At 39.4% G+C, this 25,706-nt stretch overlaps 1 pseudogene; it reads left to right on the top strand.

The window, feature by feature from the left end:
- Positions 1–22,179, top strand: part of LOC137635383 (phospholipase ABHD3-like) — a 26,773-nt pseudogene extending 4,594 nt beyond the window's left edge.
- The last annotated feature ends 3,527 nt before the right edge of the window (positions 22,180–25,706 follow it).

The following is a 25,706-nucleotide window of genomic DNA, read 5'->3' as shown; positions in this document are numbered from 1 at the left end:
TTAGATGCCAGTTTTGACGGGTCGCTTACACTAGCTAAGAATAGTTAAGAATTGTATCATTCAAATCTATCCTATAAAATAATCATATTTTTAATATTTCCCAAATGAAATCCTTCGTATTAAGAAAATTAATGAGTCTCACAGGTGGACAATTGAAACTTTATATACCTATCATTTTCCCATTGTTTAAGGGCAAAGAATAAAACTATCAAAATAAACACGAGTTGGCAACTCCTTAGTGGCTGACTATACCATGTGATTATGTGAGCAGGATAGCAGGATACGTGATTCTCTTGATAAATTATCCTAATACAGAATACTAGTTCTGTCAGGATAAGTCCCTCTATTTAGAGACACGTGCACCCTTCTTACCCAACATCTGTTGCGAGGGTTAGCTGGCTTCAGTGCAATATGTATATACATAGCAAAAAACATGTATATACATTGGTATACATAGTTATGTATTCAAATAAGCCATATGTATATTTTTGATACATTAATGTCTGGATTCTCTTAACGACCTCGGGATCAGAGCCCCAGGCAAAATCACACAAAGACAGGAGCTTGGGCCCGGCCGGGAATCGAACCCTGGTCGGCAAGCTTGTATAGACAGTGACTAATTTGATACATTAATGTCTGGATTCTCTTAACGACCTCGGGATCAGAGCCCCAGGCGAAATCACACAAAGACAAGAGCTTAGGTCCGGCCAAGTGGCCAAGTGGCTTAGTCACTGTCTATACAAGCTTGCCGACCAGGGTTCGATTCCCGGCCGGACCCAAGCTCTTGTCTTTGTGTGATTTCGCCTGGGGCTCTGATCCCGAGGTCGTTAAGGGAATCCAGACATTAATGTATCAAAAATATATATATATTTTTGATACATTAATGTCTGGATTCTCTTAACGACCTCGGGATCAGAGCCCCAGGCGAAATTGCACAAAGACAAGAGCTTGGGTCCGGCCGGGAATCGAACCCTGGTCGGCAAGCTTGTATAGACAGTGACTAAGCCACTTGGCCACTTGGCCGGACCCAAGCTCTTGTCTTTGTGTGATTTCGCCTGGGGCTCTGATCCCGAGGTCGTTAAGAGAATCCAGACATTAATGTATCAAAAATATATATGGCTTCTTTGAATATGAAAAAAACACGTCTAAATGTGCAAATTTTATCATAGTTATGTATGTGTATTTTTCACCATATTGAAAGGGTATTGCCAGAGAGGTACGGACTCCTCTTTTATGGGGTGACGTTGTAGGACTCACGCCCTTGTTCCTGATCCCAGAAGGCTTCAGTACTCAAAATTGAGTGAACTGGGGGAAGCAAGATGGTAACAACCCGTGGACCTACCTAACATGAACCAGAGGTCTTTGAGGTTGTTAAATCTATATGCCAAATCATTTATGTAATCTCTATTCTATATAAATATGTATATGTGTGTATGTATACAGTATATATGTATATAACCAGATGGAAAATGAAAACATTGAGTGAATCCTGAGTAGTTTTGTATTTTTGTGAGTTATTTTTTTCGATTGAGCATCACGCGTCCCTATGACTTTATAACGCATATTTGTGTGCGTGTATGTATATATATATATATATATATATACTGTATATGTCTGTATCTACGGGCCCATTATCTTCAAGTTCAAAACACGTATCGTCTTAGATTAACGATATCTCTCTTGCGGTCAGTCAAGCTATACGGCTTTAACCCTCTTAACAGATGATTTAACTAAAATTACTAGGAAAATCTATTTTCCATCGCCAATCTGATATACTAAATTCATTAGTTTATTTTGTCTTATAACAGCAGCATCTATCATATTCTTTATAAGCCCAAGATCTTTTATTAGGAAAGGGGTCCTCCGGGAAAATTTGGCGAACCATATTTCCCCCTTTGTGCTCCATAATTCTTTGAGCTAGAGATGTACCTGTCTGTCCATAATCAGGTATTTCCCCCTCTGTGCTCCATAATTCTTTGAGCTAGAGATGTACCTGTCTGTCCATAATCAGGTATTTCCCTCTTTGTGCTCCATAATTCTTTGAGCTAGAGATGTACCTGTCTGTCCATAATCAAGTATTTCCCCCTTTGTGCTCCATAATTCTTTGAGCTAGAGATGTACCTGTCTGTCCATAATCAAGTATTTCCCCCTTTGTGCTCCATAATTCTTTGAGCTAGAGATGTACCTGTCTGTCCATAATCAAGTATTTCCCCCTTTGTGCTCCATAATTCTTTGAGCTAGAGATGTACCTGTCTGTCCATAATCAAGTATTTCCCCCTTTGTGCTCCATAATTCTTTGAGCTAGAGATGTACCTGTCTGTCCATAATCAAGTATTTCCCCCTTTGTGCTCCATAATTCTTTGAGCTAGAGATGTACCTGTCTGTCCATAATCAAGTATTTCCCCCTTTGTGCTCCATAATTCTTTGAGCTAGAGATGTACCTGTCTGTCCATAATCAAGTATTTCCCCCTTTGTGCTCCATAATTCTTTGAGCTAGAGATGTACCTGTCTGTCCATAATCAAGTATTTCCCCCTTTGTGCTCCATAATTCCTTGAGCTAGAGATGTACCTGTCTGTCCATAATCAAGTATTTCCCTCTTTGTGCTCCATAATTCTTTGAGCTAGAGATGTACCTGTCTGTCCATAATCAACCTTATCATGATCTTTACATGATAGGCATATATGAATGATGTTATTCATCTTTCTTACTCTGGTATAGTAAAGGAAGGTCTTATTATTCATGGATGTGTAAAGAAAATGGCATTATTCTTACCCAACATCTGCTGTGAGGGTTTGCTGATTTTTATCAGAGTGGGGTAGGAGGTTTATGTTTTGGAGGATGATGTTCATATTTTATTGTGGTAACTTCAAAAATCTACAAAATAGAGACAATCATCATCTGGATTCATTGTTGCGAACAAAATTGGTTATAAATGAAAAAAATAGTCTATCTCATCTGTCATCAAAGATGTGAATCTGTCATTTACAAACCAGTACAACATGAGGTTCTACTAAGGGTAGTAAGACTGTCTTAAAATACTCTGTGTTGGAATAAATTGAGGACAGAGGACCATCCCTACAACAGCACACCCAAATTTGGGTAGTATAACCTTTCAAAATACTCTGTACTGGCATGAATTGGAGACACAGGACCATTCCTACAAAAATACGCCCAAGTTGGGGTAGTATAACCTTTCAAAATACACTGTACTGGAACAAAATTGAGACACAGGGCCATTCCTACAAAAATTCACCCAAATTGGTTTAGTACACCATTTCAAAAGACCCTGTGCTGGATAGAATTGGAGACACAGGGACCATCCCTACAACAGTACACCCAAATTTGGGTAGTATAACCTTTCAAAATACTCTGTACTGGACGAATTTGAGACAGGACCATCCCTACAACAGCACACCCAAACAGGGTTAGTATAACCTTTCAAAATACTCTGTGCTGGAACGAATTGGAGACACGGGACTATCCCTACAACAGCACACCCAAATAGGGGTAGTTTAACCTTTCAAAGTACCCTGTACTGGAATGAATTGGAGACACGGGACCCTCCCTACAAAAATACACCCAAGTTGGGGTAGTATACCCTTTTCAAAATAATCTGTGCTGGAATGAATTGGAGATACGGGACCATCCTTACATCAGTACACCCAAACAGGGGGTAGTGTAACCTTTCAAAATACTCTGTACTGGAATGAATTTGAGACACAGGGCCATCCCTACAACAGCACACCCAAATTTGGGTAGTATAACCTTTCAAAATACTCTGTACTGGCATGAATTGGAGACACAGGACCATTCCTACAAAAATACGCCCAAGTTGGGGTAGTATAACCTTTCAAAATACACTGTACTGGAACAAAATTGAGACACAGGGCCATTCCTACAAAAATTCACCCAAATTGGTTTAGTACACCATTTCAAAAGACCCTGTGCTGGATAGAATTGGAGACACAGGACCATCCCTACAACAGAACACCCAAATTTGGGTAGTATAACCTTTCAAAATACTCTGTACTGGACGAATTTGAGACAGGACCATCCCTACAACAGCACACCCAAACAGGGTTAGTATAACCTTTCAAAATACTCTGTGCTGGAACGAATTGGAGACACGGGACCATCCCTACAACAGCACACCCAAATAGGGGTAGTTTAACCTTTCAAAGTACCCTGTACTGGAATGAATTGGAGACACGGGACCCTCCCTACAAAAATACACCCAAGTTGGGGTAGTATACCCTTTTCAAAATACTCTGTGCTGGAATGAATTGGAGATACGGGACCATCCTTACATCAGTACACCCAAACAGGGGTAGTGTAACCTTTCAAAATACTCTGTACTGGAATGAATTTGAGACACAGGGCCATCCCTACAACAGCACACCCAAATTTGGGTAGTATAACCTTTCAAAATACTCTGTACTGGCATGAATTGGAGACACAGGACCATTCCTACAAAAATACGCCCAAGTTGGGGTAGTATAACCTTTCAAAAATACACTGTACTGGAACAAAATTGAGACACAGGGCCATTCCTACAAAATTCACCCAAATTGGTTTAGTACACCATTTCAAAAGACCCTGTGCTGGATAGAATTGGAGACACAGGGACCATCCCTACAACAGTACACCCAAATTTGGGTAGTATAACCTTTCAAAATACTCTGTACTGGACGAATTTGAGACAGGACCATCCCTACAACAGCACACCCAAACAGGGTTAGTATAACCTTTCAAAATACTCTGTGCTGGAACGAATTGGAGACACGGGACCATCCCTACAACAGCACACCCAAATAGGGGTAGTTTAACCTTTCAAAGTACCCTGTACTGGAATGAATTGGAGACACGGGACCCTCCCTACAAAAATACACCCAAGTTGGGGTAGTATACCCTTTTCAAAATACTCTGTGCTGGAATGAATTGGAGATACGGGACCATCCTTACATCAGTACACCCAAACAGGGGTAGTGTAACCTTTCAAAATACTCTGTACTGGAATGAATTTGAGACACAGGGCCATCCCTACAACAGTACACCCAAATCTGGGGAAGTATACCCTTTTCAAAATACTCTGTGCTGGAATGAATTTGAGACACGGGACCATCCTTACAACAGTAAACCCAAATAGGGGAAGTATAACCTTTCAAAATACTCTGTACTGGACGAATTTGAGACACAGGGCCATCCCTACGACAGCACACCCAACAGGGGTAGTATACCCCTTTTCAAATTACTCTGTACTGGAATGAATTGGAGACACAGGACCATCCCTACAACAGCACACCCAAACAGGGGTAGTCTAACCTTCAAAATACTCTGTATTGGAATGAATTTGGAGACACGGGACCATTCCTACGACAGCACACCCAAACAGGGGTAGTATAACCTTTCAAAATACTCCGTACTGGACGAATTTGAGACACAGGACCGTCCCTACAACAGCACACCCAAATAGGGGTAGTATACCCTTTCAAAATACTCTGTACTGGAATGAATTTGAGACAGGACCATCCTTACAACAGCACACCCAAATAGGGGAAGTATAACCTTTCAAAATACTCTGTACTGGAATGAATTTGAGACACAGGGCCATCCCTACAACAGCACACCCAATTAGGGGAAGTATAACCTTTCAAAATACACTGTACTGGAGCAAATTTGAGACACAGGACCATTCCCTACGACAGTACACCCAAATGATAGAAGTATACTATCTTAAAATACCCTGCGTTGGAATGTTGCGTTTACGATAATTAGTAAAGTCGCTATAAAGATTCCAGGCGAAATAAGCTACCCGCCCCCTGACGTCATCTCGCACGTTAGCAGCGGTCACAATACATCCCCTTACAAATTTCAAACCATGCTAACATCTAACCACTTATGAGATGTGTAAAACCGCGAAAAAAAACACCGGAAAAAACGTTAAAAAAACTGCAAAATACACTGGAAAAAGGGTAAAGACAACGAAAAACTTGAAAAACCACGAAAAAACACCGGAAATTTTTTTAAAAATCCACGATAAATAGGGAAAAACGGTAAAAATAAAGTGAAAAACATAAAAAAACCGTGTAAAACACAAGAAAACGGTGATAAAACACCGCCAAAAACGTTAAAAAAACTGCGTTAAAACACAGGAGAACGTTAAAAAAAACCATGTAAAACACTGGGTAAAAACATTAAAAAACAGCAAAAAAACCGGGAAAACAATAAAGTGACCACTATTAACGCAGGAGGACAACAATAATGGCCAAGACCTCATCAGAGGGGCGGGGCTTATTCCGCCTGGAGTCTCTGCGACAAACTATCAGAGGATAACACCTAGACCGAGATGTTTAAGGAAGAACTTAAGGATTGCGGAACCATGAATTTGGGACATAGGACCAGCACAGGGGCCTGGGAGCCCACTCAGAAAGTCCATACTCTTGGAGTATAAATGTGAAGAGGTTGGACAGTATGAAACCTAGGGACAGAGGTAGAAGGCTAATAAGTTGGTGCAGCTAGGGGCTGTACGGACATCTTAGTAATGATATATATATATATATATATATATACATATATAATAAAAATAATATAACAACAAATGCAGCCATTTCTAATCCACTGCAGGACAAAGGCCTCACACATCACATGTCCTTAACCATGTCTTGGCATTGGCTACTTTTCATCACCACGCTGACCGCTACGGATTGGTGATGGTGGGAGACTTTAATCTGATCGCCCACGGCAAACCAACCTAGTACGGTAGGCCCTGACTAGTACAGCTTGGCTGATCATGGCGATACGCAAACCCTTTCACCACGTTAAGGTATCTCCAGTGAGAAAAGGGTGTTCAAATATATATATATATATATATATATGTATATATATATATATATATATATATGGTTTGGGAGGGAGACAGGTGAGTGAGAGAAACAGTAGAAGAAGGAGAAAAGAAGGAAGAGAAAGAAGAAGGAAAAGAAACAAGAAACTACCGCATAGTAATGTGACGTAATGGTTGAGTTGCCAGCTAGCGACCAGTTATCCTATTTATTTATTATTTTCTTTAATACTAAGCTCTTCTATTTATTCATTTTCTTAATATATATTTATTCTTTATGATTATTACGAGTTTATTCTGTATTTCATTTATATTTTAAAGTTAAATGAGAGATTTTTTTTTACGATTTGAAAAATAAAAAGTGTTGCCATCTCGAGGGAAATATATCGATTAGGAGAGAGAGAGCTCATGTGTGTGTACTGTGTGTAGTGTGTGTCCCTACACAATCACGCACAGTACACACGCACACACACACACACACACACAGACACACACACGCAGTACACGATCGTATATATGATTACCCGGTTGCTAGGGTGTAATTTTCTTCTCCCTTTGGCTATTCCTAAATATTTATTATGATCTGAATCGAAGAGTTTAAAATGATTTATATATATATATATATATATATATATATATATATATATATATACTGTATATATAATCAACCCCTAAATAGTCCAAGGCGAGACAAAGGCCTCAGACATGTCCATCCACTGTGGCGTCTGTTTAAGTTCTATGTAAGCCTATACCCGCATGTTTTCCTAGCTCGTTAATTCATCGTCTTCTCTTCTTTCCCTCGCTTCTCTTGCAATCTTTATGGAGCCATATACATGTATATATACAGTGTATATATGTATGTATAGATGTATACACATAAATATACAAAAGAAAGCCGGCAAAACCGTTAGGCCGATCTTGCAAAATGCTGGACCTAACTGGCAATTTAGTTTATATAGCAATTGCACAAGAAGGAGGAGAAGAAGAAGGAGGAGAAGAAGAAGGAGGAAGAGGAGGAGGAGGAGGAGGAGGAGAGGAAGAAGAAAAACAACAACAACAACACATTCTCGATGTGCAAATAGGCTTATACTTGATGTCCGTTATTCGCTACTTTATAGTATAAGTCCGGTCTTATTTTTGATCGTAGAGCCATGTTGTTTATGTTGATGTTGTTGTTGTTGTTACTGAGAGAGAGAGAGAGAGAGAGAGAGAGAGAGAGAGAGAGAGAGAAAATTGATTTATTGATTTAAGTAGAAACAGACTGGAATTACAAGTGCTTGGGTCATTGACTTGACAGAGAGAGAGAGAGAGAGAGAGAGAGAGAGAGAGAGTACTAAAAACTAATCTGTCTGCCGTTAGAGAGAGAGAGAGAGAGAGAGAGAGAGTACTCAAAACTCATGTCTCTTGCGTCAGAGAGAGAGAGAGAGAGAGAGAGAGAATACTAATAACTAATCTGTCTGGCGTGAGAGAGAGAGAGAGAGAGAGAGAGAGAGAGAGTGAGAATACTCAAAACTCATGTCTCTTGCGTCAGAGAGAGAGAGAGAGAGAGAGAGAGAGAGAGAATACTAAAAACTCGTCTCTTGCGTCAGAGAGAGAGAGAGAGAGAGAGAGAGAATACTAAAAACTCATGTCTCTTGCGTCAGAGAGAGAGAGAGAGAGAGAGAGAGAGTACTAATAACTAATCTGTCTGGCGTGAGAGAGAGAGAGAGAGAGAGAGAGAGAGAGAGAATACTAAAAACTCATGTCTCTTGCGTCAGAGAGAGAGAGAGAGAGAGAGAGAGAATACTAATAACTAATCTGTCAGCCCTTAGAGAGAGAGAGAGAGAGAGAGAGAGAGAATACTAAAAACTAATCTGTCTCTTGTGTCAGAGAGAGAGAGAGAGAGAGAGAGAAAGAGAGAGAGAGAGAGAGAGAGAGAGAGAATACTAAAAACTCATGTCTCTTGTGTCAGAGAGAGAGAGAGAGAGAGAGAGAGAGAATACTAAAAACTAATCTCTCTTGCGTCAGAGAGAGAAAGAGAGAGAGAGAGAGAGAGAGAGAGAGAGAGACCACGACCAACTGCTCTACAGAAATTATACCAAAATTGAAGGACATCTGGCGACCCTCTGAATGCTTAAACGGGGAGGGGGGAGGGCGAGGAGGGAGGGGGAGGGCGAGGAGGGAGGGGGAGGGGAGGAGAGGAGAGAGGGGGAGGAGGGGGCACATCCTCCAAGAGTCCTTCACTTAAGCAGGTGTGTGCCCTTTCAGGGAGGGAGTAATGTCCCAAGTCTTAGGAAATGCCTTTGGGGGGTCATAGGGAGGGAGGGAGGGAGGGGGAGGGGGAGGGGGAGGGAGAGGAGGGAGGGGGAGGGAGAGGGAGAGGAGGGAGAGGAGGGAGGGGGAGGGGGAGGGAGAGGAGGGATATGACGTCATACTTTGGGATTCTTCGATCTGCCCGAGATTTTAGGATCTCTCTCTCTCTCTCTCTCTCTCTCTTCGTAATCCGTTAGATTAATGGAATTTGGGCTATATGGCTTCGTACTGAAAGTAGAGAGATTACACACACACACACACACACACATATATATATACATACACACACACACACACATATATATATAAATATATATATATATATATATATATATACAGTAGGCTACATATCTTTCGAGTCAATATTTCTATCCCACGACCTATTTTTAATCTAACTTTGACCCACCATAGTCTACTAACTACCAGGTACACAATTCACCACCTAGGTCAGTATACCCTAAGAATTCCACCTCACTCCTAAGCTGAATGTGTAAGCTGACCTCGTCGAGTAATTTACGTAAATATTTAAAAATACATCAAATCAACGCAATGATCCATTTTCCCTTTCCAGAAACCTCTACTAGCGAGCCGACAGGGCGCCTGGAAAGACTTCCTCGAGTCTCATCTGAGTATCCTGGAAGAGAAGTACTGGCCGACGCCCTGGTGTTACGAATCTAGGTGCCAGACCATCCTAGCCTCGCTTTTTAGGTTCAGACTGCCTGACTTGAAGTATAGAAGGTGAGACTCACATTATTTTACCATCATTCTAAACTAATATGACCAAACTAGGGTTGTCAAAGTCAAATTTTTACTGATTGGCCAACGCTCTGGTGTTCAGAGCCAGTGTGTAAGACCATCCTAGGCTCGCTTTTCAGGTTTATACTGCCTGACTTGAAGTATAGGTGAGACCCACCCATTATTTCACTGATATGACCAAACAAAGGTTGTTATAGCACACTTTTACTGATTGGCCAACGCCTTGGTGTTAAGAGCCCATGTATCAGACCATCCTAGCCTTTCTTTTTAGGTTCAGATTGCCTGACTTGAAGTATAGAAGGTGAGAGACTCATTATTCCATCTTTCTAAATATGTACAACTAAACTGAGGTTATAAAGTCAAAATCCCATTTTTACTGATTGGCCAACACCATGGTGTTATGAATCTAGGTGTAAGACCATCTTTAATCTTACTTTTAAGGTTCAGACTGACTTGAAGTACTCTCTGTCACCATGTTTCTAAGCTACTACGACTAAACTTGGGTTCTAAAACTCAGTTATATACTTTACTAACAGGTTCAATAAAAAAAAGTTAATAAACACTAAAAAAAAAAAAAAAACAGCCATTTAAGAATCCTCTAAAAGATTGTTACTCCCACTGAATCGCTTGCAGAGAGGTCCTCCAGCTCAGAGACGGAGGTCAAGCTTGCCTGGACTGGCTAGACGGGGAGGGTACAAGCGAGAAGAGTCCTATAGTCCTCATCCTGCCGGGATTGACAGGAAGCTCCCAGAGCGAGTACGTCAAGGGACTCATTCTCAGCATCCAGGGGATCGGAGTCAGATGCGTCGTGCTCAACAACAGAGGGACGGGAGGGATGCCTCTTACGGTGAGTCTCCTCTTTGGAGTGGGAAATTTATTTTACGTATATAAGTCTTTCTCTAGGCTAATTACAGATTTATAAATTTGGGTTACATATCCGACAGCTGGGGGCTTGTGAAATCATTCAGTGTCTGCATACATACACATCCATCTACCAAGGCACTTCCCCCAATTTTGGGGGGTAGCCGACATCAAACAAATGAAACAAAAAAGGGGACCTCTCCTCTCTACGTTCCTCCCAGCCTGACAAGGGACTCAACTGAGTTCGGCTGGTACTGCTAAGGTGCCACAGCCCACCCTCCCCCGTTATCCACAACAGATGAAGCTTCATAATGCTGAATCCCCTACTGCTGCTACCTCCACGGTCATCTAAGGCACTGGAGGAAGCAGCATGGCCTACTGGAACTGCGCCACAATCGCTCGCCATTCATTCCTATTTCTGGCACGCTCTCTTGCCTCTCTCACATCTATCCTCCTATCACCCAGAGCTTTCTTCCCTCCATCCATCCACCCAAACCTTGGCCTTCCTCTTGTACTTCTCCCATCGACTCTTGCATTCATCATCTTATTTAGCAGACAGCCATTTTCCATTCTCTCAACATGGCCAAACCACCTCAACACATTCATATCCACTCTAGCTGCTAACTCATTTCTTACACCCATTCTCACCCTCACCACTTCGTTCCTAACCCTATCTACTCGAGATACACCAGCCATACTCCTTAGACACTTCATCTCAAACACATTCAATTTCTGTCTCTCCATCACTTTCATTCCCCACAACTCCGATCCATACATCACAGTTGGTACAATCATTTTCTCATATAGAACTCTCTTTACATTCATGCCCAACCCTCTATTTTTTACTACTCCCTTCATTCACTCTCTGACGTACATCTGCTTCCACTCCACCATTTGCTGCAACAACAGACCCCAAGTACTTAAACTGATCCACCTCCTCAAGTAACTCTCCATTCAACATGACATTCAACCTTGCACCACCTTCCCTTCTCGTACATCTCATAACCTTACTCTTACCCACATTATCTCTCAACTTCCTTCTCTCACACACCCTTCCAAATTCTGTCACTAATCGGCCAAGCTTCTCTTCCGCGTCTGCAACCAGTACAGTATCATCCGCAAACAACAACTGATTTACCTCCCATTCATGGTCATTCTCGTCTACCAGTTTCAATCCTCGTCCAAGTACTTGAGCATTCATCTCTCTCACCACTCCATCAACATACAAGTTAAACAACCACGCCGACATCACACATCCCTGTCTCAGCCCCACTCTCACCAGAAACCAATCGCTCACTTCATTGCCTATTCTAACACATGCTTTACTACCTTTGTAGAAACTTTTCACTGCTTGCAACAACCTTCCACCAACTCCATATAACCTCATCACATTCCACATTGCTTCCCTATCAACTCTATCATACGCTTTCTCCAGATCCATAAACGCAACATACACCTCCTTACCTTTTGCTAAATATTTCTCGCATATCTGCCTAACTGTAAAAATCTGATTCATACAACCCCTACCTCTTCTAAAACCAACCTGTATTTCTAAGATTGCATTCTCTGTTTTATCCTTGATCCTATTAATCATTACTCTACCATACACTTTTCCAACTACGCTTATCAAACTAATACCTCTTGAATTACAACACTCATGCACATCTCCCTTACCCTTATATAGTGGTACAATACATGCAAAAACCCAATCTACTGGTACCATTGACAACACAAACACATATTAAACAATCTCACCAACCATTCAAGTACAGTCACACCCCTTTCCTTCAACACCTCAGATCTCACACCATCCATACCAGATGCTTTTCCTACTCTCGTTTCATCTAGTGCTCTCCTCACTTCCTCTCTTGTAATCTCTCTCTCATTCTCATCTCCCATCACTGGCACCTCAACACATGCAACAGCAATTATATCTGCCTCCCTATTATCCTCAACATTCAGTAAACTTTCAAAATATTCCGCCCACCTTTTCCTTGCTGCCTCTCCTTTTAACAACCTTCCATTTCCATCTTTCACTGTCTCTTCAATTCTTGCGCCAGCCTTCCTTACTCTCTTCACTTCTTTCCAAAACTTCTTCTTATTCTCTTCATATGAATGACCCAATCCCTGACCCCACCTCAGGTCAGCTGCCCTCTTTGCCTCACTTACCTTGCATTTTACTTCCACATTTTTCTCTCTATATTTTTCATACTTCTCTACACTATTACTCTGCAGCCATTCTTCAAAAGCCCTCTTTTTCTCTTCCACTTTTACCTTCACTCCATTCTACCATTCACTGCCCTTCCTCATGCTGCCTCCAACAACCTTCTTGCCACACACATCACTTGCAATCCCAACAAAATTTTCTTTTACTAACTTCCACTCCTCCTCTTAATTGCCAGTTTCTCTTACTTTCACTTCGTCATATGCCATTTTCAACCTTTCCTGATATTTACTTTTTACCCCCGGTTTTATTAGCTCTTCAACCCTCACTACCTCCCTTTTACATCCATCTACTCTATTCCCCCACTCTTTTGCTACAACTAATTTTCCTTCCATAAAAAAATGATCAGACATACCGTTAGCCATACCCCTAAACAGTGCACGTCTTTCAATCTTCCAAACATTCTTTTAGTTATCAACACATAATCCATTACTGCCCTTTCTACTACTCTTCCATTTGCCACTCTTACCATGTATACTTGTTTTCATCTTTCTTTTTGAAAAAGCTAGCACTTATCACTATCTCTTGTTCAACACACATATCTACCAGTCTCTCACCACTCTCATTTTCACCTGGTACGCCATACTTCCCAATGACCCCTTCTACCTCTCCAGCGCCCACTCTAGCATTTAAGTCACCCATGACAACTACATTATTCCTTCTACCTAGTCCTTCTACACACCTGGTTAATTCATTCCAGAACTCATTCCGCTCTTCTTCACTTTTCTCACTACCTGGCCCATACGCACTGACAAACGCCCAACATTCCCTACCCAACCTAACCCTTACCCACAACTAAAAAATCCAGACCATTTACAATATAAACAAAGTTAGAAAAGGCTGGTCAGCAAAGAGTAAGTAAAATAGAAGGATACAACTTGAATGGTGAAGGAGGGTCGCAAATACCTTAAGTAATCCTACAGTCCCCTGCCTAAGATACGCTGACGGCAGAACCCTAAAACGGAGTTTCTCTAGGATGGGCATAAACAATTTGTTCTAATATTGTGCTTATCCTTCTCAGTCATATAGACTTGACTTTATCTTTTTATATTTTTTTCTTGCTTCAAGTATCCATAGTTTGCCGGTAGACTCCTTCACTTTCCTTTTCTACCTTAAGATTCCCTTTTTCTTTTCCATAGCCCTAAGTATACCCATATTTTACCTAGAAAATGTACCTCTAAGTATATCTACCCCCGGCTATACACATATTCTACCAATAATCGGATATTTTCTTTTATCCCTACGCTAACCATACCCATAGCCGACCTATATACCTTTGGTTTATTTATCCTTGATCATGAACATACCCAAACTTGCCACAGATCTAATCTCTTTCTAGACATTGGCTAACCTAAAGTCTACTAAGGTTGCCTTCATATCTCCCTCTCTCTTAAGAAGCACAGGTTTACTCAAATTTTAAGGATTTTTCACTCGCTGTGGTCCTACAATTGAACATATCATGCTCATCAGTCCAGTCTCATTTCCCTCTCAGCATCACATACATATACCAAGGCACTTCCCCCAATTTTGGGGGGTAGCCGACATCAACAAATGAAACAAAAACAAAAAGGGGACCTCTACTCTCTACGTTCCTCCCATTTGTTGATGTCTCACAGGATGTAGATACAGGAGAGGGGTTTCCCAGCCCCCTCATCCCGTCCCTTTTAGTCGCCTCTTACGACACGCAGGGATAACGTTGGCGCTATTCTAATTGTTTTTATGACCCCGTGGCCACAGGGGGCCCCTCTCAGCATACCTAAACTAAATGAAATAAGACAATGCCCCTCCTTTATGTATGCTGATTTCATTAAAATGATGTTAGAATTGACATCATGAGCCCCTCTAGATACAAGAGACTGTTCTAGCTTTGGAGTGGCTTAATTAATCTATGGTAACAATCTAAAGGAGTAGGCAAATCCTATCAAAATAAGCTTATCTATATACTTGACTTTTCTACATCACATGAAGGATTGGTCTTCGGAGCCCTTAAGAGTACAAAAAAGTATAGCAAAATGATCCTGAGGATCCAAATAGGAGTCGAGGTTGCTGCTCGAGAGTCCAAATGAGGCCGCCGGGATCTTTACTTTGAAATTTATGCAGAGATATATATACTGTATAACCTCTGTCTGATCTCAGAGTCAGACAATCTACATCACACCAAGTCAATTTTAAATTAAACTTCTCTTTATGATCACATCCAGCTAATATTCTCTGACAATTAACTTCCTGACCTCTGTCTGAGTTGTGGGTAGTTGTAATCCTGGTGCATCCCTCGGGGAACGAAAGCTCCGCGATTAGAACAAGAGCTTAATTGGGAAGTTTCGTGGGCTCGGTATTCTGTATTTCATATGAACCCATCACATTACGCAAAATGTGACAATCACTTACACGACCAACGATGATTAGTTGATCTTAAAGAAACTCTATAATTCTGCTAAAACTCCAACTCTTGGACTGCACAGTTCTGTTTGGTGTCAACTACATTTGCTTTACTACCAAGCTCTGAAGTTCTTTTAGTAACCAATGCTTACTAATAGCCTTCATTATTTTAAAAAGCAGTCCAATACTTTAAAATACAGTAGACAGCAGAGGATAGGATAAAAGCACGCATTTTAAGTGAACTAATATACCTCGTCTGAGTTGGCAAGGTCGCGATCAGAATCCCAATGCAGTCTTCTATTCACTTAAAGAAATTATCACTAGAGACTACACTGGCATAAGACTGGCTTAATCTAAACCATCCAACTGTGTACTATTGGTCTGCCATATATTTTGAATTCATTAGTTTTCCCATTTTCCAGACCACGAGGACATACTGCGCGGCCAACAGCGACGACCTGGAATCGGCAATCACTCACCTCAACGACACAAATCCAAACATACCAATCATGGCGATTGGTATATCACTTGGAGGGTATGTATAGAACTCTATATATTAATATCATCTTGTTAATATGGTGCATTTAACCACATAGTACATAATGAGACTATATGTGAAGGTATAAGTTTCCCCAAAAGGGTCAACTATGCAAAACGTTAGGGTTGCTTGAGGCTTGAATAGTTTTGTCAAGAGTTACTGGATAACTAGCAATTAAAGAGGTTAAGCTACACGATGCCACTCAGATAAATAGATGCCACATCTTACCTGTAATGTTACCTGTGATTATGTGTAAAAAGCTTTTGAATGTTTCCAGTGGATGTGGCAACTATGCAAGAAGGAAAGAATGGCTGAATGATTGCAGTGTGAAACTGGCACAGGTGTCGTACGTGAATTAGATCAAATTGGATAACCAGTCTCGCAAGAATATCAATAGCTATTATAATTTGCAAATAAGCTTCCTTAGAGTGATATAAAACGTTGATTCTCTCCTGTAAATTATAAATTATAATTGAAATAGGTTTTGCAAAAGATTGAAAACAGTATTAAAGAACTAAACAGGAATTATGTGCCTGAACAGCACTCGAGTAACTTGCTAGTAATGAACACCACAGTTGTTTTTCTACCTCTCAAAAGGTTCAAGTGGTTATTAAAAACCGAATGTCAAGTCATGTTTTAGCTAATACGTTTAGGCGATATGTTTAATCAAGATTTCCTTACTAACCTGTCCTGCATACAAACCCCTCACAGATTAATCATCGGGAACTACTTGACGACGCGGATCGAGAAGGCCGCGAAGCAGCTGGTCTGCGCTGCGGTTCTGTCCGTCCCCTGGGACATGATCAAGGGCCTCCAGAACATGGAGGCTCCTGTCTGGAACCTCATGCTGAACAGATACCTGGCTTACTGCATGTGCGATCTGGCCAACAGCCTCAGTTACAAGCTTGCCGGAGACCACAAGTGGGATTTGAATCAGGTCGTTAAGGTGAGATGATAATTTTGACAAGATATTTCGAAAGTTTATTTCTGCTACTAATTTTGAAAGGCTTTACTGAGGGGATATGTTAATGCGGTGAAAGGGTTTGCCTATCCCCTTGATCAGCAAAGCTGTACTAGTCAGGGCCACTCATACTTGGTTGGGTTGCTGTGAGCGATCATACTAAAGTTTCTCGCAGTGGTGATGAAAATGTCCGAACCCCAGACATGACTGAAGCCTTTGTCGCTGCATTTGTTGTTGTTTGCTATATATATATATATATATATATATATATGTGTGTGTGTGTGTGTGTGTGTAACCTTACACAAGTGGTATTTGTGAAATAGTTACTGCTCCTCTACCTATTTTCATTGCCTTTATCAATTATCGATGCTTCCATCTTTAATAATTGCTTATTTCTTTCTATCTTTTCACATAAGACCTACACATTTTGCATCATGGGAGGTGACTTTACAATCTTATGATCTTTACGGTTTATTCCATATTTCAAATATTAGAAACATTAGAATGCTTGAATCTATCAAATCCAAGAAAATCTTCGTTTCAGAGACGGTTTATTCCATATTTCAAATAACATTAGAAACAATATTAGAATGCTTGAATCTATCAAATCCAAGAAAATCTTCGTTTCAGAGCCGAACCATTCGGGAATTCGATTCCCGATTCACGGCTAAGCAGTTCGGGTTCCGGGATGCGGAGGACTACTACACGTCGTCCACACTGCACGACAAGATTCACACAATACGCGTACCACTCCTGTGTCTCAATGCTGCCGACGATCCTTTCCAGCCCTTACACGGTGAGTTATACTTATTGGTCTGCCCAACTCCATCTTCCTTTACTTATATCATCCTCTCATCTTCAATCCCTAGATCAACTAAATCCTAACCTAGATTAACGACGAAAGATGCACGACCTTTTGTTCCACTTTTGACATTATCAATCATCGCTATTTTGCTTCTGTCACCTTTCAAAATACCGTGTCTTTCCCATTCTCTTTACGTTGAAACTTTCACCATCTAGACTTCGTCCATATGTCTATTCACCATCTATCTATTTCCCATTCCTGTTTTGATTCTCCTCCCATTCTCTCCTTCCAGCCATCCCTATGGAAGCCGCTAGGAAATCCAGCCACGTGGCCATCATAGTCACCGCCAGGGGCGGTCACATAGGGTTCATGGAGGGAATCTTCCCTACGTCCTCGTACTACAGCGACAGGCTCATCGGCCAGCTAGTGAGGGGCGTCTTCTCCAGCCTGGATGGCATGCGCCTCATCAAAAAAGAGGCCGACGAATACGCCGGCAAGGTCGGATACTGATGGGGCGGACGGGATAGTCGAGTCAAGGGAAAACGTCATTCCAGCCAACTACTTGTTAAGTGAATAATCTGAGGGTAATACAGTTCCAGTGAATATTATAAGAGTAATACATGCTAAGTGAATCATCTCTGAGAAGAATAAATCTCAAGTAAGTGAATCATCTCCGGCATTAATACATTTTAAGTGAATCATCTTTGCGAATGATGAACCTCAAGGGAATCATTACTCACGATAATACATGTAAAGTGAATAAATAATTTTTGAGAGTAATACATGTAAAGTGAATATTCCGTGGGAGCAATACAATTTACGAAGCTCATCTCTGAAAGTCCAATATTGCATCTTACGAATTACTATGGCTAGGTCTCCCCCAGTCCGGTTCACAAAGCATGGCTAGTTATAATGATGTCCACACTCATGTTTACAGTATGGCTAATGTTAGCCAATGCAGCACCCAAGGGCCTGTTTACAGTACAGTTAATGTTCAGCACCCAAGGGCTGGTTCACTAGACAGTTAATGTTCAGCACTCAAGGGCCTGTTTACAGTACAGTTAATGTTCAGCACCCAAGGGCCTGTTCACTGTACAGTTAATGTTAGCCAATGCGGCATCCCACGGCCTGTTCGCAGTATGGTGAACACTGACCATAATGGCGTCTACTGGCCTGTTCACAATATGACTAGCACTAACTACTGACTTGTTTAGGTTATGACTAGGCACAGCTGCACCCATTAGTCTTATAGATTGATTGCCTATACAATGTCGCAAACAGGGTTGTTCAGGGTATGGCCATCCCCGCCAGCACCAACTGGTGTTTGTGGTTATAGTTTGGTGTGCCCTGACCCAAGTTTGCTTGGCATGGGTAGCAATAGTGGCACCCAACGGCATGCAAAAACTTCGTGATAATCAGATTATATCTTTTTCCTCTTAAACCCCTATAAGCCAGGCTATAGTCATCATTACTTCAAGATGAGAATACCTAACCTTCATAGTGTCCTTCACCGTGAAAACCTCAATTCATTGCCAAGGCCTAGGTGTCTGAATGAACTTGACCCGGAGTAACGGAGCACGATATCTACCGCTTGGGTAGACAATAGCCCCACCATACCTCTTACGACAATTACGGACTTGACGTCCGACGCTCAAGTAGATGAATGCTACAATATATCCTAGAAATGTATTTCATAAGGTGCAATTGTGGACTTTAACATAACAATCAGAAACATACGGTCTTTCTTGACAATCGATAGCCTATTCAAAATTATTTCCGACTGTAAATACTCTACCACCACTTTTCAGATTTAAGAACGCTGCATTTTCAGACGGATAATCGGGACCTTCCCCCCTCTTTAGGCAAATGATTATTCATAGAACGTTGCCAAAACGATAGTTTGCGTAGGAAACAAAGTTAGCATAGTTTAACGACCTCCTTACTGCCACCTATTACGATATCGAAATACGACCCACCAGTCTGAAGTTGTTAAGTTTGTTACACGTAGCTGGACTAACTTCCATGACCTCATTATCATGTGGTTATGACATCCCAATGTGACATAACAGAAGGATTTCCAGGCAAATTCCAAATCACTCACCCAATCTACAATCATTCAGCCAAGTCGTACCTTCGAGTCGAAACTGGACTTTTGGTGCCGATTTCTTTCGAAACTAGAATTTTTTCCCTATAATGTAAATATCTAGCCCTAGAACTGACCTGTTTCTTATCTAGTCTAGTCTCATGCAGTATTATCATGAGATCGGCAGTCCGTAAGGGATGTTCGCTGCGTTAGGTCAACATTACTCGATCTGTTTATACCATTACGATAAAATATCATCTTGCACTTTACTTTATAAAAACAGATTACTCATTCACAAGTAATTCCTTAAACCCCACATTTTTCTGATTCATAGTTATATGCTCATAATTGAGATAGATAATTCAGAATTCCATTGACGATTCATGCTTGCCATCCGTCGATTACTTTGATTTTTCTCTGGCTTGTAAAGTAAAAAAGGATTACCGTCTTTGTACCAGATGTAAAATTTAAAATGGCTTTTGGCCATGGCCATGTATTTCCACATGGTCATTTTAAAAATTGAATTTAGATATTTCAAAACCATTTGAATTTACTTAGGATGGTAAAACTACAAATTTAAGATTATTAAAAGGGTTTCTACCCATAACCATCTCAAATCCATCTTTTCAATCTTTTTACCTATTAGATTTTTGCCCTGCTAGCAATAATTAAGTAACTCCGGATAGCTAGGTTGGTAGCGTCGCGGGCTTCTGTTTCGTAGGTCCCGAGTTAGCGTCCCCGCCAAGACGCGAATAGTGTGAGACCTTCTACCAGGGGGTACTCTCCAGGGTGGTGCCTAGAGGGGAGGATGGAGGGGGCTAGTGATAATCCCTGCTGGCTAGTGGTCGCCCTAGGAGAATGATGTAGATCGTCTCAGGGGAGACCTAAAACCCGCAACTTTTTTAACTTTTAATTAAAAAAGTACCTCTCAACTTATAGTATCTCCATTAGTTTTAAGAAAAGTCAAAGTAACTTCTGCCCATTACCATTACACGTTCGTCTTCGAAACCTACGATATCGCTTGAATTTACTCGATGCGTCACCCAACGACATGGACAAACTAGAGCCCTAATCTACATAGAGAAAATGAAAAAAAGATTGAGAAAGAAAACTAGGGCTTAATCATAAACAGCATCCCTATAACTATAGAAGACTATAGGTTAGTAACAAATTCAATTGGTGGTTAACTAGTTAAAGATGGAACTTAAATTTTATGTCTATATCACCATTTAGGTTACAACATTTATCAAAGATAATGATAGAAACACACACATGGAATTAACATAGAAGTGAATTACCCTCAATAAGAGATTACAAGGTATCACGATGAAACCAAAGCATATGTTTTAATATAAAGACTCACTGCATGTGAAAAATGGGTTTTCAAACCAGGGTGTGATGTTTCCGTGACTTTATATCTTTTGGATGTGTAAAAGAGGTTCCCAAACCAGGGTGTGATAATGTATCCGTGACTTTATAATATCTTCTGGATGTGTAAAAGAGGTTCCCAAACCAGGGCGTGATAATATATCCACGATATTATATCTTCTGGATGTGTAAAAGAGGTACCTAAACCAGGGTGTGATAATGTATCCACGACTTTATATCTTCTGGATGTGTAAAAGAGGTTCCCAAACCAGGGTGTGATAATATATCCATGATTTTATATCTTTTGGATGTGTAAAAGAGGTTCCCAAACCAGGGCGTGATAATGTATCCACGATATTATATCTTCTGGATGTGTAAAAGAGGTTCCCAAACCAGGGTGTGATAATGTATCCATGACTTTATATCTTCTGGATGTGTAAAAGAGGTTCCCAAACCAGGGTGTGATATGTATGTGATATTTATCCATGACTATAAAATCATCAGGATGTGTAAAAGAGGTTCCCAAACCAGGGTGCGATTTGTATCAATAACTCTACAACTTCCTAAATGGATAACGCATTTCGAACGAGGCGTCGGGTGGCGTAATCCGAACATTAGCTGTTTCGAATTGTGATAGTGAAGATATATTACAACAACTAGTGAAAGTTCATTAAAATGTTAGTGAAGGAGACATTCGAATGTTATAGTTCTGATAGAAATCTTGACACAAGTCCTAAGCCAAAAGAGGAGGGAGTATCACGGCAGCCATTAGGATAAGCGTAGAATTTCGATGTGCACGTAGACTCTCTGCAAGAAGGTACAGATTTGCAACATTGCAAGAGTAGGAAGATGCAAATGGCAATAGAATTTGGGACGCAACGCTTTGCAATAGCAAGAATACGTGCAATGAGTGAAAACAAGTAGCGAGTAATGTAAGAATGCGTGAAATATTGTAAAGAAGGATTGCATTGCAATGAGAGCAAGGGTAAGAATATGTTCAAATCATAGACAGTACCTTAGAATATTGCACTGCAATGAGAGCAAGGGTAAGAATATGTTCAAATCATAGACAGTACCTTAGAATATTGCATTGCAATGAGAGCAAGGGTAAGAATAGATCCCAATCACAGATATATAAGAATGTGTTGCAATCACCACAAGTGTAAGAATATGCCCAAATCACTGATACACAACTATATGTTGCAAGATATAGAATTTGTAACTGTTGCGAACGTAAAACACAAATTTCCCCTATTGCACGATGAAGGTACGACACGACATAGAGAGCAGTCGGTGCACGGGCAAAAGGGAACAATTTGCAAGAAATAGGAAAGAAATGCAATAATTTGTGTAGACACACCAAGCACAGCTGTGATAACCTGTGATGATCATTACAGTTTTAACTTTTCCATAAAGTGTTTGAAGCCATGTTCGACTATCAAAGAAGAGAAAAGGATGGAGAGCCGCCACAAAGGTTATCATTTTCATAGAGTCACTTACTGGGCTTCAACCTTGTGTCACATCACATCCCATACACAACCTTTGCAGTCACTAGAGACACACCAGGTTGCAACCTCACCATCCTTGTGAGCTAGGGATGGGGGCCTAGGTGGAGCCTATAGGTCTATCTGCTGAGTCATCAGCAGTCATTGCCTGGTCCTCCTTGGTCATAGCTTGGGTGGAGAGGGGACTTGGGCGCTGATCATATGTGTATATGGTCAGTCTTTAAGGCATTGTCCTGCTTGATAGGACAATGACACTGTCCCTTGCCTCTGCCATTCATGAGCATGTAACCTTTATGTCTCACAGATGTATAAAAAAGCACATATACATACACACTTTCCCCTCATAACCTTTGCATTACAAAAAATATAACCTTTGTGGTTGTAAACTCATAACATTTCGGATCAGAAAAACAACCTTCAAGGTCAGAACGTTATAACCTTTAAGGTCGGAAAATTATAACATTTGTGGTCAGAAAAAATAAAGCCATTAAAGTCAGAAAACTATAACCTTTACGGTCAGAAAATCATAACCTTTGTGGTCATAAAATTATAACCTTTAAGGTCAGAAAATTATAACCTTTAAGGAAAGAAAAATATATCCTTTAAGGTCAATAATTTATAACCTGTAAGGTCAGAAATTTATAACCTTTAAGGTCAGAAAATTATAACCTTTAAGGTCAGAAAATTATAACCTTTAAGGTCAGAAATTTGTAACCTTTAAGGTAAGAAAAAAATATAACCTTTAAGGTCAGAAATTTATAACCTTTAAGGTCAGAAAATTATAACCTTTAAGGTGAGATAATTATAACCTTTAAGGTCAGAGAATTATAACCTTTAAGGTGAGATAATTATAACCTTTAAGGTCAGAAAATTATAACCTTTAAGGTGAGATAATTATAACCTTTAAGGTCAGAAAATTATAACCTTTAAGGAAAGAAAAATATATCCTTTAAGGTCAAAAATGTATAACCTTTAAGGTCAGAAATTTGTAACCTTTAAGGTCAGAAAAATATAACCTTTAAGGTCAGAAAAATATATAACCTTTAAGGAATGAAAAATATATCCTTTAAGGTCAGAAAATTATAACCTTTGCATGATAAAAATCACACCTGCATTTTAATTATAGCCTTTTTGTGATAAAATCACCAGATTAAAACTTTTACTATTATAGTACTGATGAAATCACTTGTCTTTAACTGTGAAAGTTTGATAAAAATCGCCATTTCCAAATTTTATCACGAAAATTAATTTATGGATAAAATCATTGATAAAATCTATTCTACTTAGCAGTTAAAGGCATGATAAAAATCACTAGTTTATCAAATATCTATCATGCCCTGATTAAAATCATTGATTCTATTTTGTTGATTAAATTAATCTGATAAATCTTTGTCATTGAAAATATGTGATGAATTGATAAAATCTGAAATTTTATCATTTTTGGCTAATAAAAAACAATGATAAGTATTTGTCATTAAATGTGATGAAAATACTTCAAAATTTTATCATTCTATGTAATTAGATAAAATTATCCATCAGTAAACATGATAAAATTTCAAAATAATTCTTTATCATATTTAGCTGATAAACAGAAAATATGAAAATCATTTGTCATTAAATCTGATAAAATTTCTCTGACGTTTTATCATTTTTAGCTGATAAACAAAATATAAAAATCATTTGTCATTAAATCTGATAAAATTACTTTGAAATTTTATCATTTCTAGCTGATAAAATCTAAAAATTGTCATCAAACATGAAAAAATTACTTTGAAATTTGATCATTTCAAACTGATAAACAAAAGATAAAAAGTACGTCACTAAACATGATAAAATTTTATCATTTTAATCAGATAAAAATTGTCATTAAATACGATAGAATTACTTTGAAATTTAATCATTTTGAGCTGATAAACAAAAGATAAAAAGTACGTCACTAAAAATGATAAAATTTTATCATTTTAATCAGATAAAAATCGTCATTAAATACGATAAAATTACTTTCAAATTTGATCATTTCAAACTGATAAACAGTGATAAAAAATAATTGAAAATTGATTAAATCACCCACCTTAGTAAACTGATAAACATTAACATCTGATAAAAATAACAATGAAAACTATTCGCCAAACATTTCAAATGTTTGTTTGTGAGGTAAAGATGTTTAACATTCCATCCATCCTTTGCAAATTATGTAAATAAAAACATTTTGTTAAATACTTTTAGTTGTTATCAAATAAAAATGTATAGAAAATAATCTAGTTTGTTTTGTGCCCCAAATTATTATTATTATTATTATTATCATCATTTAAAATGGTGAATATAGCCGTGACTTTAAAGTTGTTCTCTCTGAAGCGCCACCCCTTACTAAAAGAGAGAGAGAGGAGAGAGAGAGAGAGAGAGAGAGAGAGAGAGAGAGAGAGAGAGAGAGAGAGAGAGAGAATCTTGTTGGCAACAGGCCTAGTTACATAGGAAGGAGAGAGAGAGAGAGAGAGAGAGAGAGAGAGAGAGAGAGAGAGAGAGAGAGAGAGAGAGAGTGTTTTCAGCATTCAAAATTCAACACCTCTTGACCATTACATGGGTAATGAAAAGAGTAGGCCTTTCTAAATTAGTAGGCCTATATTTGAAAAACTATGAATTCTTAGACATCTATTGTTTGATTTTATATATGCTCTCTCTCTCTCTCTCTCTCTCTCTCTCTCTCTCTCTCTCTCTCTCTCTCTCTCTCTCTCTACTATGATAAATAAAAAAAAATTAAGAGTTTACCCAAAATATTTAAACAGGTCAAAACAAAATAACAATAAATTTTAAGATCAAGAAAGTAATGCATATATTCTATAGTCTACCTTCAATAAAAAAAAGCCATTTTCTATAAATATCAATCGAAAGAAAACGATGTAATCGTAATGGTAGACTAAAGAATAAAATACACCGAACGCCCTTAGACTAAAAAAATCCAGTAATATCACTCAACTGAAATGGAAAACCCATAATGATTTCAACATTATCTCTTTCTACGTCCATTGACGGATGATTCAATATTGAAATATGTCGATCACCTGTCTATTGAAGTAACAAAAAGGATATTATAATAT

This window comes from Palaemon carinicauda, unplaced genomic scaffold (assembly GCF_036898095.1).
Source record: "Palaemon carinicauda isolate YSFRI2023 unplaced genomic scaffold, ASM3689809v2 scaffold1194, whole genome shotgun sequence".
NCBI classification, from domain to species: domain Eukaryota; kingdom Metazoa; phylum Arthropoda; class Malacostraca; order Decapoda; family Palaemonidae; genus Palaemon; species Palaemon carinicauda.
Note: the sequence above shows the minus strand (reverse complement) of the source record. Positions and strands in the feature narration are given on the sequence as shown.